The sequence below is a fragment of the Scleropages formosus genome, chromosome 18, assembly GCF_900964775.1.
Source record: "Scleropages formosus chromosome 18, fSclFor1.1, whole genome shotgun sequence".
Taxonomy (NCBI): domain Eukaryota; kingdom Metazoa; phylum Chordata; class Actinopteri; order Osteoglossiformes; family Osteoglossidae; genus Scleropages; species Scleropages formosus.
Window position 1 is genome coordinate 21,939,780 of NC_041823.1, and position 16,748 is coordinate 21,956,527.

Below are 16,748 nucleotides of genomic sequence, written 5' to 3' on the forward strand. Positions count from 1 at the left end.
ATAATTAACCAAATAAGACCAATTCATAAGAACCCATTACCTTTAAAACCTGTGAACACTCCACCCAATAGAAATGGATTTACTTTGTAGACCTGAAAAGGTCAGAGACTGTGGAAATAAGAAAACTAAAACATAACAGAAAATGCTAAGGGCGGCACAGCGACTAGCGCTGCTGTCTCACAGTGCCTGGGTGGAGAGATAAGACATAGGTTTGAAGCCTGCTCAGTTTGTGTGGAGTTTACAGGTTCTCCCCATGTCTGCATGGATTTCCTCCCACAGTCCAAAGACATGCTGTTCAGGCCAGTAAATACATATAAAAACATACTATTATATATTGTTTTGATAGAACATGTTCAAGTATGCAAGCATAGAATTAATAATATACATTATTGCTGTCCACACTTAAGATTAAACCTTTTTTCTGGAAAATTTATCTGTATGGAACAATTTCACTGCAGCCGAATAGTTTACCTACATTTTAAATCCCTGCATTAAAAGGCACAGTATTTCAAAAACGAATTTTGGCTTTTCATTTACCAGTGCAATAAACATAAAAAAAAAAAAGTACACTTACAAATTGCAAAAAAGGTTTTGGAATCCAACATGACTGAAATCAAAAGTTCTGCAAACATTCATAGTTTCCATTAGCTACATATTATTTTCACTTTTGTTAAATAGATACCATACTCAATTAAATGACCAAAATTGATCTTGAGTGGAAAAAGAAAAAGTAAATGACAAGAAATAAGAACACCAACTGTCAAAGATTGAAAAAAAAAAAAACTTATAGATCTTCTTTTTTGTTTCTCCAGGTTGAGCACATTGGATTGCCTACATATTCCCATATATATTGAGTTCAGCAGAGTTAACATAATCATCATCTGGCTGTAGTTTCAAAAAGAAAGAAACAGTTATTACCATCTTCTTTTAGACATTAGACATTTCACCTGTAAAACTGCAGTGGGAAGCTAAAATTTGAGGGGCAGTAGTGCTTTCACATGTCCCAGTTAGTAGTAAGGGATTCTCAACGCTGGTTCTCCAGCCCATGAGTATTTCCTGCTCCCAAGATCGCAAATTGTTTGAGGGCCAATTGTCCTCTGTCTAAGCACTGATGTTGTGTCTATTAAGCTGCACTTTCCCAACAATCCTCACGCTGTGCCCTTTTAGGTGTACCCATGATTTGCTAATCCACAGCAGATAAACTCAGAAAGGAGAAATACATACCTCATCAAATTTTTTCCCAGTCATCTTTCCACAGTCGAATTTAGGGTGGCTAAAACAAAATGTTTTTTAAAAGTGTGAGACCTTATATTACGTAAACATCCTAATTCATAAAACTAAGTTTGTCAGATTTAAAAAGGACAGAAGATACTGAATCTTCACCTAATCCAAATTACCTTTCAGGAGATGGAAGGCGTGGTTTGGGGGTAGATTTACCACAGGTGACGCTGTCATTATTTAAACTGAAAAATACAGTTTTTTTTTGGCATTACTGCCTATGCCTTAATTTTATCAGATAAAAATTAATAAGATTTTATGTAAAGTAAAAATGTACCTGTAATTTACATTCATGTTCATAGTATTAGGGTTTCCTCTTCTGTAAGAAAATAAGAGAACTTCAAACAACGTCAGCGAGAACATGATCAAGGAGAAAAAAATGTAATAACCGCTGGGTGCAAGAGGGTGATGTTCAGCCATAATGTAATGCAAAATAAAATATAATAATATTCATAATTAACTGTGAACCAACCTGGAAAATCTGTTCCAAAATGACCTGTTCATGAAAATGATTATTGTTATTCACACAGTGAATTGTTCTTATGTCAAATTTGAGTCTATCTGTAATTTTAAAAATGTTTAAGGTGACAAAATTGCATAGGTCTAGAAAAGTTCAGAGATTTTCTTGCCTTCTTTCTGGTCGAGATCGTTCTTCCACAAAACCATTAGGGCTTCTTCTGTAGGTTAAATAATAAGTGATACATGATAGCATGATAGATAAGTAAATTTCTAAAAATCATTACTTGATCACTTAAAGGAGCTGACCAATTAAAAATATTTGCCAGAATCACAACAATGTTAAATAGAATGTGGCTGTGTCAATTAGATATATTTATTCAGCATCATATGACCAACTTCCTACCTGCGAGAGAGTTGAGAAATTTGGCTCCACAAAGAGGTACTGGTGAAAAAAGAAAATCATGCCATTGCGTTACTTTAGCTTTTCAATTAACTATTATTACGTTCAATACTGAGTAAATATTGTAAATAAATTCTGTTTAAACTGGAACAGGAAGTGTCTATGTATATCTGCTATTAATCAAATATATAAATCAATATATGAAGCAATACACAAAAATAATCTGTTTATATTATGTACATGCATATATTCTATTATATATGTTATTTGTACACATGCATGACCTCGCCTCTAAGAAATGTGCTGAACTTGCCATGTTTTAGTAATCATACATCTGTATAAAAATAAAGATAAACCATGCAGTGGTTCACTGTAAAGACTCGGCAAAAAAACATCTATTTAAGTAAATAAGATGGGAAAATATATACTATTTATTTAAGGAACAAAATGCTGTACTTTGGTTACTTGCCTATTATCACCTTGTGCTTTAAGATCTGCGATGTGTTTCCTGGAAGTGGAAGCCAACAATAAATATGGAGAAATGTCAAATACTATAGTGCAACACTTTGACCTTATGCAGCCAAATGAAGGGAGGAAGCTTCAAACGGTTGTTTCAGAGTGCTAATTATATTAATAAACGAATACATGCAGAGGTGGCAATAAACTGAACAGAATGAAGGGCTTGTTAAACAACTGACAATGACTCACATTGTCTCCTAGGCTAAAAATGCCTTTAAACCAACAGATATATTATTCCTTAATTTACCTAGTGAATTTGAAGAAATTACATCAATTTGATGTCTTGATTTGCACTGTGATCAAATTAATGACATTTAAAGGAAAGTTCTGAATGACTTACTTGTATTTTCTTCTCATCAAAAAGCACAGTCCTCCAAAAAGGACTACAGTAGCTCCTACAGCTGCCACAGGGATGGTGATATGCAAAGTGTTCCCCTTAACTTCAGAAAAAAAAACAAAAAAAAAAAACTGGTTTTAACAACATATTCATATGAATTTCTCTAATTTTCTAATCATCATAATAAATCTGATTCCTAGATATTTATATTGGCAAAATCTTATTGCAATAAATACACAGAGGAAATTTTTGTGATCTGTTATTTTTTGTTCACCTAAAACAGCAAATTATATTCAAATTCAGTTTTAATTAATGACTACAATTTAGAAATCTTGTTACGTATTTACCTATTATAAACTCAATAAAACTCAGAGTTTATAACACATATCAAACATAACACTACAGTAAGGTTACCGAATAAGCCTAAAAGTAAACACAAAGATGAGACACTGACACTCATGACACAGTGTATCAAAAAGTAACAGCAGTTACACAGTCAATGTGAAAAATTCATTTATAAATTCAGGAAAACACTGAACATTACTCTATACCCTGTTGTCATTATGGAAATGTCTGTATCATAATATACATACACGCATCATCTGAAACCGCTTGTCCCATATGGGGTCGTGGGGAGCCGGAGCCTAACCCAGCAACACAGGGCAAGAGGTTGGGGGGGACACACCCAGGACGGGGTGCCAGTAGGTCGCAAGGCACCCCAAGCGGGACTTAAACCCCAAACCTACCAGAAAGCAGGACCTGGTCCAACCAAACCCCAAACCTACCGGAGAGCAGGACCCGGTTCAACCCACTGCGCCACCGCGCCCCCCCATCTGTATCATAATGCTGCAGGAAAAGAAAGTGCACTGTAATAGCTGAGCAAAAAACACGGTTCTTATATTCATCTTCATTCCTCGATGCATAAACCAGATGTTGTAGATTTTTTCCTGTAATATTTTCCATCTTGATAAATTATTGGAGCAGTAATCCAAGTTGTAGTAAGACTTCCAAGTAACAATGGTGGTAACTTGCTTAAGCCAAATAATAAACATAATTAGGTTAATTCCTCCATTTAAACCCATGTTTCCTTAGGTTAATGGTATCAGAATAGAGATAAATGCATTTGTACAATGACAAAAGGTTTGAAAAAGCAATCTTTCAGTTTTTTTCCTTCTCAAAGAAATTAAGTCTGAGAATGACAGACAGTGATAGTTTTAGTAATTACTACAACAGAAATAGAAAGTTTAAAGTTAACGGGTCAAAATTAAGAATGAACATTATTGAAAAGATAATTACAACTAAAACTAAAATAGGTGCAAATATTTATACATCTGTCCTGCATGTGTTCAAGTACCGAAAGACTGGAATCAATACGTTAAAAGTATAATGCGTGCACAAGCAGAAAAAAATGAACAACAGAAGTTTAAATCAGATTAATAAAAGCTCTGTGCCCTAAGGGATTTGATTTAAAAAAAAATCTATATTTGTATGATTAAATATCAAATGTGACAAAATATCTGCATAATTTTGTTAAATTACAGCAGCCTACATACAGTGCAATGCATTTATTACAAGTAATCATTAATACATCAAGAAAAATTAAGTAGCAGTAGCAGTGAAGTAGCACTGGCTGTAGAGAATGGTATTACATGAGGCAGCTACTTATTTTAAGTGGCTCCTTTTAAAAAAAAAACGTTGCCCATCTGCATCAACAAGCAAATAATTAGAAGTAGTTATACAAAGTCAAGGGGGGTGTGGTGGCGCAGTGGCGAAGTGGGTTGGACCAGGTCCTGCTCTCCGGTGGGTCTTGGGTTCAAGTCCCACTTGGGGTGCCTTGGGATGGACTGGTGTCCTGTCCTGGGTGTGTCCCCTCCCCCTCCAGCCTTGTGCCCTGAGTTGTTGGGTTATGCTCTGGTTCCCCATGACCCCATATGGGACAAGTGGTTCAGAGAAAGTGTGTATACGCAAAGTCATTATGTGTATCAATATTAAAGATGACCTTGCCTGTCAAGACAATACTGTATGTTTTATCACTTCAAGTTTAAATACACACTCACACCGTCTGAAACAGCTTGCCCCCCAGTTTTGATACATGTAAACTTTTATTTGCAGCTGAGATGCAGAGATGAAGCCATGCTGTGTGTCAGGGAGAAGGTTGCTTGTCTTTTCTGGTTCAACATCAACAAGTCACTTATCTGTTCTTTTAAGGTATTTCTCAGCAGTTAACAGTTTGATATGCGAATTTCACAGTACAAATTACATTAGCCCATTCACTGCTATTCTTGCAAAAGAGCCTCCACTAAATGAGTGAAACCTGTAGTGGTATAATGGTACAGCTCACAAAAAAATACAGCTGTCCTGACTGCTTCAATCTCTGATTAGCAATAGCGTAACTCACGTTTGACACGCAGATTCATTTTGCTCTCACTATTCATCCCTCCATAGAAATTTGCAGCGCAAGTGATATCAGCATCATCGTCATGTTCGTTTGGAACAAAGGTCAGCAGAGACTGGACCTCCCACTTTCCTTCACCGATGCTTTTGTAGTGGGTGGTGACCTCTTCTTTACCGCCCCGACTCCAGGTGAGCTCAGGCATGTGAGAAGGGCAAGTGTGAATGACAGAGCAGGTGATGGCATAGGGGCTCCCCTCATAGGCTTTTTCACGATAATGGAGTTTTGGCTCTTCAGGTTTTTCTGTGTAAACGAGAATCCAGAGGTTTTAAAGATGACACAATTCAGGCCACCTTTGTGATTTTTGACCAAATAAAACATGCACTCTCAATGTGGAGGAAAAGTTATATAAAAGTAAACATACCAGTGACAAAGACCTGAGCACAATTATCCTTATAAGAAAAGTTTTCTCCACCAGGAATTTCAATCCTGAAGCAATATGGACCAGCATCGTGGTTTTTAAATTCAACGATTTCTAAAGTGCAGTTCTTTGAGCCCAGATCTCCCACCATCTTTGTGCGACCTTTGAAGTTCTCCACTATTTTTGTATCATCTTCATGGTAAATGAATTTATCTCTTGCATTCCCACTGTACCATATTCCCCTGAGTTGCGAATGGGACTTTTGGACACCAGGGTATTCAAAGCTGCAGGGTATCACTACACAGGATGTGGTCAAAACCTCTATCTTCTTAATGACTTCTGCCTCCCATTCAGCACAGGACACAGGACAGCAGAGAGCTGTTGAAACAAAATGTGGGTAGAATTAGTTCCGAGAGAATCTGCTGAAACTGGTATGGGATAGCTAGGAGAGATTGGCTAATAATGTGAATCTGGAGTTTGAAGTAAATTATGATTACCTTGGAGGGAGAAAAAATACAGCACCAGTCTTGTGAGTACATCCATATTTTATGTTGTTCAGTGACTGAAAATCAAGAACAGAAGCACAGAAAAAAGAATTAAATGTGTTCACAAAGAAATTAATTTTCATACTGATGAAAGAAGCAATATCATCAAAAGCATAATTTTAAAGGAATTGTTCCTTTCCCAACCATCAGCAAGTTAGAAACCTGAAAATTGCTCAAGTGCCTAGAAAACCAGCCATGATAACATTCATTTCCCAAAATCTGATGAAATCTACGCCTTTGAAACACCTAGAAACATTGATGTTGTGCCTAGTAGACTTTTTTTCTGAAAAACAATTCAGTGATTACTGATATTAAAACCAGGAGGTTCATAGTTACTGAACACCAACCTTTTCATGTGTATACATGTCTTTGTGTAGCTACGCTCCTCCACCTCTGCCTGCTTGGTGGTCCCATGCAAAAAAGATCCAGAATAAAAAGCATGTTTTTTTCCCTCCCTCTGTCACTCAGAGCTGCTGAATCTCAATCAGCATTTAAGAAGGGTCTCAAAACTCACCTCTTTCAGGCTCACTTCTCACCTTATCTCTTAAATGCATAATAAACATGTAAATGTTTAATAATTTTGTGAATTCTTGAACTGATAAACTTTATGCATCTACTCATGTGATGTATACTGTTGTATACTTAGACTTTGTTATTTATTATTTGCATATTGTGGCCATTTTGTATATTGTTACTGTCTTGTGTGTAATGTTTTCCACCAAACTACAACCAATCCCATTTTGCTAAGTTCTCCCAATGACAGAAGGGAGAGAGAAGGAGATGCCTTTTCTTTGTTCGGCTTTTCTGGCCACTGGCGCAGTAGGTTGGACTGGGTCCTGCTCTCCGGTGGGTCTGGGGTTCGAGTCCTGCTTGGGGTGCCTTGCGATGGACTGGCGTCCCGTCCTGGGTGTGTCCCCTCCCCCTCCAGCCTTACGCCCTGAGTTGCTGGGTTAGGCTCCGGTTCCCCGTGACCCCGTATGGGACAAGCGATTCAGATAGTGTGTGTGTTTGGCTTTTAGTGGCACCCCTAGTGGCTGTGAACTGAAACAGCATGCCACACTGCCCCTGGATTTACTGTACCACAAGATATACTACAGTATACTAAGATTCACTATACCACAGTAGAATAACAGCCTAGGGAAAAAGGGTGGAAAGAGGAAAATACAGTTGCAGCAGATCCTTTCCTTTAGTGTCAATACTCAGGAGGGCACCACACTTCTGTTTGCTAAACATTACAGAAACATACTGTTTTGCTGGCTTTCAGGCCCAAGAAAATATTTTTATGGATGTGGATTATATTAGTAGACTGTAGGATAACTGTTCTTATCAAAGAATCTATAAGCTTGTAGATCGCAAGTGTCAAAATATTGTTAATTTTATTTCATATCACCTGCAGGGTGTTTAAATCTATTACTTTTCATTAACATCTCCAACACCTGCATTTTGATTTCCAATTTTGTAGTAATGGTCCCAGATGATATTGCAAGACCATGGATATTACCTCTCTTTTTGAATAAAATTTGTTGACCTGAAGTTGCAGTGAATCAGGAATATAAGCATAAAATAAAAGTGGTGCACGCGCTCTGGAGAAACACCTCTGAACTCCACACCATTCCATTTCCCTCTGAGTGATAATGCACATTTCCCTGATTTAATTATCACAAATATTTGCTGATCCATGCAAAACCACAAAATACTCAATTCATAAAAGCAGTACACACATAATCTGAACTGCTTGTTCCATACAGGGTCACAGGGAGTTGGAGCCTAACCCAGCAAACAGAGGGCATAAGGCTGGAGGGGACACACCCAGGACAGGGCGACAGTCCGTCGCAAGGTACCCCAAGCAGGACTTGAACCCCAGACCCCCCAGAAAGCAGGACCAAGTCCAACCCACTGCACCCCCCTTGAAAGCAGTACCTTGTTCCACAATTCTTCTCAAAATATGACACATACATTATGCAGATATATATCAGATACAGGAAAAATACGGTACTTGACATACTGTAAGTGCCCAGAAGCAGTTTTGATCCATGGGATCCAAAGACATGTACAGTATGTAACTGCTCGTTTTTATACATGCGCCTAAACATTGTTGCAGTAAATAAAAGTAAAATTTTTAACACATCCTGACTCACTCCAGAATGGTGTGACCGAAAACTGAACTATAAAATACTAGTATATCCATTAGTTAGCAAATATTGCTAATATTGTAAAGGCTCTGGGTGCTTTGGCAAATAAAAAATAGGAAAGGAAAACAATCAACAGTATTCCTGAAACCAGCAGAGTTGATAAAAATTATTCAAAATAATGAGGTAATGCAAACATCCTGAACCAATCAGTTAGCTTTGATTTCAGATTTCTCAACCAAAGTTCTTCATCTACATGTTTGAGTTTTACAATGGATTAGGAGGAACACTATTTTATAAAGAATATTGTGAGCTAAAATACTCAAGTTCACACGCAAAATAACAATTATAGGAAAAAATTAACATGAAAGTGAGCATGTTTTAGAACAGACATTATTTTCCACAGAATTTCATCATTCTGTAAACTGTGTTTACTACTCTGAAGCAAAAATCTACGGCTAGCAAGCTCCAAGTCATTGCTTTGCCTGGCAAATGCCAGTTTTTTGGAGCAATTAGAATCAAATCTCAAAATAAAAACAAAGCAAAACAATAACTGGAGCTGCAATGGGATGGAAAAGTGAGAATTTTATGCGAGCAACTGAAACCTTAATATGACGTGATACAAAGTACATCTCTTCTCTAAACATGCAGCGTTTAAAGCAAAAACTGATCATGTTGTTACCTTTTTCTTCCCCTTCAACTTCTGAGAACAGGAGTGAAAATCACAGGTTTATATTACAACACACTTTGTTAGAGCCTGACTTTAGACACACGTTCAGTTGAACCCCTCAGTTTATTAAGCATCAACTTCCTTCACTTAAGACACACGTTCCTTCACATCTTACCTGCCCACAATCCTTCTTTGGCACATAGAATGAATCATACTGAAACTACACTGTACATAGTTATTTTTGATGGCACGGAAACGAAGGCACTAGAGGGTGATGTTTTTTTTCACAAAGCGGAACTCAAAGACACTGAGAACCGAAAAGGCCACACTCCCAGCTCTTGTGGTGAATGCATGCTTGGGGTTCAAATCACTTAATTCTGTAAATGTGCAATATTGTCAAAAAAATACCAGGACCGCTATCACATACACTAGCTACTGTATGAAGAAGGTGCTGTGAAGGGTTTTAAAGTCCCAGGTTCTTTTTGTCATAATGGAAGTTTATATTTGCTTTTAAATTCTGATGTTTATTACTCTTTGTACTGGTGATCCAAGATGTATGGAGAAGTGAATAAGCTCTGTCATGTTTATGTTGAGAGATGGTTTTATAATGAAATGTGAAGATGTTATTTTATGTTTGTAATGTGGAATATTGGAAGTTTTATTTTATTCTTATGGTATTGAATAAAGTAAAAAAAAAAAAAATGAAGAAGGTGCTGTGACACTGAACAATATTACAAAGTTAAATCAGACATCGGAGATGAAAAAACCCAAGAAAATGATATCCAACACCATGATTACATCACTAAATCAATATTTAACCATTTGGATTAGGTCAGATGGGCTTTCAAAGGGAAATATAGACAGCTGATAATATAGTGACATGATTATTGGACTCTGAGGGGGTGTGGTGGTGCAGTGGGTTGAACCACAGTCCTGTTCTCCGGTGGGTCTGGGGTTCGAGTCCCACTTGGGGTCCCTTGCAACAGACTGGTATCCCGTCCTGGGTGTGTCCCCTCCCCCTCCAGCCTTACGCCCTGTGTTACCGGGTAGGCTCCAGTTCCCCGTGACCCTGTATGGGACAAGCGGTTCTGAAAATGTGTGTGTGTGTGTATTGGACTCTGTATTCAAGAAATTAACTCTTCTTCTTAATCTTAGAAAATCTGTCTGATGGGGGCTATATAAGCACAAAGTGAAATGGCACTTGGAGAGAGAATTACTGTAGCCTGCAGAGAACCTCAACACCGGTAAGAAAATTTACTCCTTGGCTTGTTTCATGGTGCAGTACAAAATACTCCATCTAATATTTTGTATAATCATGCTTCTTTCATTTTTGCTGTTGGGTGCTATTGGTTACTATTACATTGTCAATTTGTGTTAAATTCGTTAGAAATCACACACACACATTTTCAGAACCGCTTGTCCCATACGGGGTCGCAGGGAACCAGAGCCTACCCGGCAACACAGGGCGGAAGGCCAAAAGGGGAGAGGACACACCCAGGACGGGACGCCAGTCCGCCGCAAGGCACCCCAAGCGGGACTCGAACCCCAGACCCACCGGAGAGTAGGACCCGGTCCAACCCACTGCACCACTGCACCCCCCTATCAGGGATAACAAACTTTTTTAAATATAAAAGCAGGGTTCGTAAAGGTGGGGGGTTGGATTTTTCTAAGACCTGCACTGGACGGAGACGGATAGTATTTTTAAAGTAGACTAACAGGAAACAGCCACACGTCAGCATCTCTAAAAAGACCTTTTGAATACTTTCTACTTCCCCCATGATGTCTACATCACCCAGCCACAACAATTATTAAATCCTAAATGTCAGTAATTGAAATCACAGCCGAAATAGCAGATTTATACTATTAAAAATAAGTAATAAACATGCCAATGTAAATTAAATTAAGTTTTGACCCCGTATGCTCTTACATTCCAAATGTTCACTTACTTGGCCTGTGATGTCCTGTGTATGTAGTTTTTTTTTTTTTAAACCTCTGGCCAGTGCGGCATCTGTTTGTGTACCATTTTAAAACAAGTTAAATTTGGCGTGAAGAATGAAACTTTCCATTCTGTTGCTTAGAATGCGACAGCAGCCAGGAAGTAGGGGGTTTGTGCACCTGGAAAGCAGTGCTTGCTGCACACGCAAACGTGGAATGTTGTATAGTGTGCATACAGGGAAACGAATAATAGTCTGAGCAATCTGGCAAAAATCAGCGACAATGAACATTGCTCTGATCCCAGTGTAATTATCCTGTTTACCCACCCACTCTCGATAACTGCATTCCCTAATGCAGAGTGGTGTGAACCTTCAGGAAGGAGACCTCAGTCCATTGCAGGGCAATCAGTCGTTCACCTCACACACAAGGGCAGTTCAGAGTCAATTAATGTGAAACATGTTTGGTCGTACTGTGGGTTGACAAGTAAGCTCCGCTAGAGAAAAACGGGAGAGCAGGAAAACTGCACAGCCGCAGCAAGAGTTAAAGGAGTATGTCAGCCCACATCCCAGACTCTGCAGGCCCCAGCAGTATATGTTACATCACCATGCTACACATTTAATATAATGTGTTTCATATTTAGTTTTATTTTGTTAATTTTTTTATTTCTGTAGTTTAGCAGTGTTTTGCTTGCTCTGGGGGGCGTCTGGTGGGTCAGGGGTTTGAGTCCCGCTTGGGATGCCTTGCGACAGACTGACTGGTGTCCCGTCCTGGGTGTGTTCCCTACGCCCTGTGTTGCCAGGTTAGGCTCTGGCTTGCCACAACCCAGCTTGGGACAAGCAGCTTCAGTCAGTGTGTGTGTGTTTCTGTGCGTGTTTGTTTGCTCTGGCCAAACAGTGTTTTTCTTAGATGTCACAGAAACCAATGTATAGCTCACAGGAGAACAGAATAATGCAACAAAGAATATTACACATTACATTACATAATACATTATGGTAACTTTTCCAAATCAGGGCTTTAACACTTCATATAACAATTTTAAAGTAATTTTGAAAATTTGCATTGTGTTTTGTGCAGAATAACTGCTATCTTGCAAAAAGATGTGCTGCAGAAGGTAAACTCAGCACATTCCAAGTATTTCTTGCTTCGCTTCATTCAGGTACTGAAATTTTGTTTGCTTTTGTTTGTGCTAAACTTTTGGTCTCTGCACCTAAGAGGGTCACCTGGAAATCGGAATCTTCCCCAAAACACCATACAATTTCGAGCCGGTCAGATACGGGAAACAGAGAATCCAGAACTCACGCAGTCCGGTTTCACCATGAAGAAGACAGGATCACGCTGCAAGACTCCCTAAAAGAAAAGGTGAATGGATCCCAGGACATGACAACAAGGAAACTTCTCAGAAGTAAGTCTTTCATTAGTCAAAGTATTGCTTTTGCATCTGCGGTCGATGGCTCCTACACCCCTCAGAGCAGTGATGTGTGCAAAACCGCAATTGTTGAAGACGGACGTCTTTGAACTGGCCTGATACACACCTCCTTCAGTATTAAATTAAATGCAAATTCATATTAAACGTCAGGCTGTATTAGTTTGCTCCCCGTGCTGCCGGGTTCTGCTCCGGCTCGCCGCGACCCTGCTCAGGACAAGCGCTTTCAGACTGTGTGTGTGTGTTTCTGAAATTTTCTTGAATGCTTGAATGTCAAAGGTGCATTCATTTCTATTAGTAGACAGCTGACAGTTTCCTGACCAGCTGCAGATGTGTGTGTGAAAAAGAGGAAGCACCCTGTGTTGTCTTAGATTGTGCCTGTTAGGTCAAGACCTTGACTGAAGGGCACACAGCAGGAAACAGTGTGTGTACAAGCAACAGAGCCAATGAGCATCATGAATCTGTATGAAATGATGCATTCTGATGAACTACTTTTAATTAATTTGTGGTAGACTTGTTTTTACAGCCTGTTGTTTTGTTAGCCTGGCTGATTGTATGAGATCAGTAACATTCTTGCTGATTTACTGATGATTATTTAAATACGTTGAAACTGTTTGTTCTTATATATATATATGTATAGGAGATATAATCAGAGCGAGGGGTGTGGTGGCGCAGCAGGGTTGGTTGGGTCCTGCTCTCTGGTAGTTCTCGGGCTCAAGTCTCGCTTGGGATGCCTTGTGATGGACTGGTGTCCCCTCCCCCTCCAGCCTTACGCTCTGTGTTGCCAGGTTAGGCTCTGGCTCGCCGTGACCCCACTCGGGACAAGTGACTTCAACCAATGTGTGTGTGTGTAATCAGAGCTGAGATGAATAGATTGATTCGTTTGTCTTGATTCATTACTATAAACCCATTCATGTACTCACATTTTTAGTGTAACGGGATCCATGCAGCTTTTTTTAGAGAGTGAGTAAACCTATAAGAGTTAACAGACATTTCTGTAGTATTGGTACTGCAGCTTCTCTCATATAACAAAGGCTGCATTATGAGAATTTCAAGTTTCTAGCAAATGCCAGTTGTGTCCTAAAATGTTTATATGTATCTTAAAAAAAAAAAAAAAAAAAAAAACTACCAGGAAGGTGATTAAGAATCGGCGATATTCTGGTAAAGTTTTACGCAGCTACTTGTCTGAAAGTCGGTGGATATGGTGAAGGAAACTAACTACAGTTAAGAGTCACACATCTGCAGCTATGTCTCTTTCTCCTAATGTAATGCACAAATGGTATTTTCTATGAGATGTACGTCGCTTTGGAGAAAAGTGTCTGCTAAATGAATACATAGAAATGTAAATGTAAAATGTGTTTAACTACTTACACTTAAACTCTGCCAAGGGATTCCTTCTGGGTCCCCTGCCGGTCCCAAGCCCGGATAAAGGAGGAGGGTTGGGCATGGAGCAAGCAACCCCATCCCGTAAAAAACCCACACCGCTACAGAAACACCAAGTACTCAAGACATCTCAGAGAGATGCCTGGAGAGCCCTTCTTGACGGCCTATGCCCCAGGAGGGGTAGTAGGCGTAAGTAAGTAAGTACTTACACTTTAGAGAAACACCTCACAAGAACAGAAATTTCTATTCAAATTATATGCCTTCAACTCCGACATGCATGACATGGCTTCTACCGCACATGTTATTTGTTTGATAACAGTGTGCCTGCATCAAAATCATCTTCAATTATAATAAGGACTAAAACAAAAAACAGGTTATTAAAGATTTTTTTAGAAATGTTGAATAAATAAAATGAAACAGAAAAGCTTTTCTTTGCAGTTCAAAGCGTGAAATGGTAAAACATTTTCCTGCTGGTCCTTTACCCTCTCAAGAGCTTCCCCACTCACTGAACAACTTGCCCAACTCATCCTCATGGTAGTCAAAGGCCTACAGGCAATTTACTCTGTTCTTTGCTTCTCCCAGTACATCACAGTCATAACCTGATTTAGCAGACTTTTCCTTTTCATCTGCTGAATCCACCAGTGCCCAGTTCTCATACCACACTCTACCCACAGGTCATGGTGGAATCAATTTATTTGTTATAGTGCTATTCACACCGCAGTAAAATCAAGCGCGGAACAAGGTCAGAGTGATAAAAACGGTGACTGAAAATAATCCAGAATTACAGCTTTAGTAAATATAAGTGCAGTAAACCAGCTAGCAACAGTGGACTAACCAGCCAATGTTAACACTCGCTTGTCCCAAGCAAGGTTGCAGCAAGCCGAAGCCTACCCAGCAACACAGGGCGCAAGGTCAACAAGAGAGGGCTCAAACCCAAGACCCGCCACACACTGGGCACCGCCAAACCTGCCACACCACTACGCCCCACCAACAGTAGAGAAGAAAACAAAAAACTTATAATCACAATCAAAGGAATTACAATAACCTCTGATGGTCAAAGTACCATCTCACCTGTGCATTCAGCCATGGTAACAGAGTACCTGTGTTGATATGTCTAATACAAAAACTAGCTGTACAATTGACAAGACTAAGCTTCAGTCTATAAAGGCTATAATTTGATGTCCAATGTCTCACCCAGACTGCAACACCATCCTGTCTGCTCTCCTGCCCTCTCCCATCAAGTATCTGAAATCATTACAGAATGCGACAGCACGAATTGTGTTTGACCTGCCATAGTTTTCTCATGAGTTTGCTCTCCTATTCCCTGTCCACCAACTTCCTGTAGCTGTTTGGATCAAGTTCAAGACTCTGGTTATGGCCTACAAGACAGTCAAAGTACTTTTTTTTACCCCACAACTGGTCTGTCCTTACATCCAGGCAAGAGCTCTATACTTCCTTACCTCTGCCCACTTGCCTTACCCCCTCACAAGGTATCCAAATTCTGAAGCCTATCCACCAATCTAAAGCCCTTTGTCTTGGCACCATTGTGTTGGAATGAACTCCCTCTGTCATACATTATTGTTGAATCCCCTGGAGCATTCAAGAAAGGGTCGGAAAACTTCTCTCTTTTAGACCTATTTCCTTCCCAAATTCCTCATATCAAAATAAGTTAGCTTATCACTATCTCTTACTTTCTATATCAATTTTCCTGTTTCTGTATAATTTCTATAGATAGCTGCTAGATCATTAAGGCTATGAAAACAATGTTATCAAACAGAAAAGCAAGCTATGCTTTCATAATCATGTTTATGTATCTGTTGGATCTTTGCGGGATGCACTTTTGTTTATACTGAGTTGTACTGTTCAGTGATTTGGAAAAAGGCCAATGCATCAATGCAAATAAACATGAGGAGGGTAAGTAAAGCAAAGACATCTGCAAGGAGCTCCATCTATGATCAGTTTATATTATTTACCTTGTGAAAGACAAAATCCAAAAAATGAACCCCGAATATTTGTTGCCAGTGTGTTGTAGACTTGTTCCTATTGTTGTAAGTATAAATTAAAGGCTTTGTCAAGGTCATGGCATCCAGGTTCAAATAACTTTTTAAAAAATGATGGAGAGGACAGAACAACAGACAAGCCATTCAGTGACACAGTTTACTTCTTATTTGGAACAGAAGCTGTCTCTGACAACTAAAAGAAAGGTGATGAAACAGCAAAACTGACTGAATGGTGATCAAGCCCATGCCCTATCACCCCACCCAGGTGCTGTGAGACAGTAGCACTACTTGCTGTATCACCATGCCGCCCATAATGAAATAATCAGGTCTCAAATTATGATTGATTCTTATGTTCCAGAATGGTACCTTTGTTCACTGGATGCTGGTTACCTTAAAGTACATGTGATTAAAACAATCTCAGTAGGAGAACATGCCTTCAGCGTCTAAACTTTGGAACAGTCTGCCAGTTATTGTCAGGAATGCTCTGTCTGTCTGTCTGTCTGTGTGAATTGAATTGACATTGTTGCCCTTGGTACATTAGACAACTTTGCAGTTTCTGCAACTTATGCACTTGATATTATGGTAATGTCGTACATGTCAGGCAGGCTCCTGTGTCCACAGGGACAGTTAAAGCTGTTCTGCAAAGGTCTTAATCTTTCTCATAGGCAAAACAGCAATACAAAACCTGCATTCAAGACTTTCAGGTCTCACAGAACGTTAAGAAATTTTTGAAACTTAAAAGAACTAATAATACGGAGCAAATTTTGTCTGCACTCCTTTCATACATCTGATCTTTCAGTCCCCCCTTTGGGACATCCATAGTGCACCAATTAAATCCTAGGTATGATGTGTTAACC

The 16,748-nt window shown here is 39.2% G+C and overlaps 1 long non-coding RNA gene across 1 annotated transcript; it reads right to left on the reverse strand.

The window, feature by feature from the left end:
- Positions 1-1,416: 1,416 nt before the first annotated feature.
- On the reverse strand, positions 1,417-1,776 carry LOC114912549 (uncharacterized). The gene is made up of 3 exons (XR_003798311.1): positions 1,751-1,776; positions 1,556-1,597; positions 1,417-1,463 (listed from the first exon to the last, which is right to left on the reverse strand). It is a non-coding gene; the product is annotated as an uncharacterized LOC114912549 (long non-coding RNA).
- Positions 1,777-16,748: the final 14,972 nt, after the last annotated feature.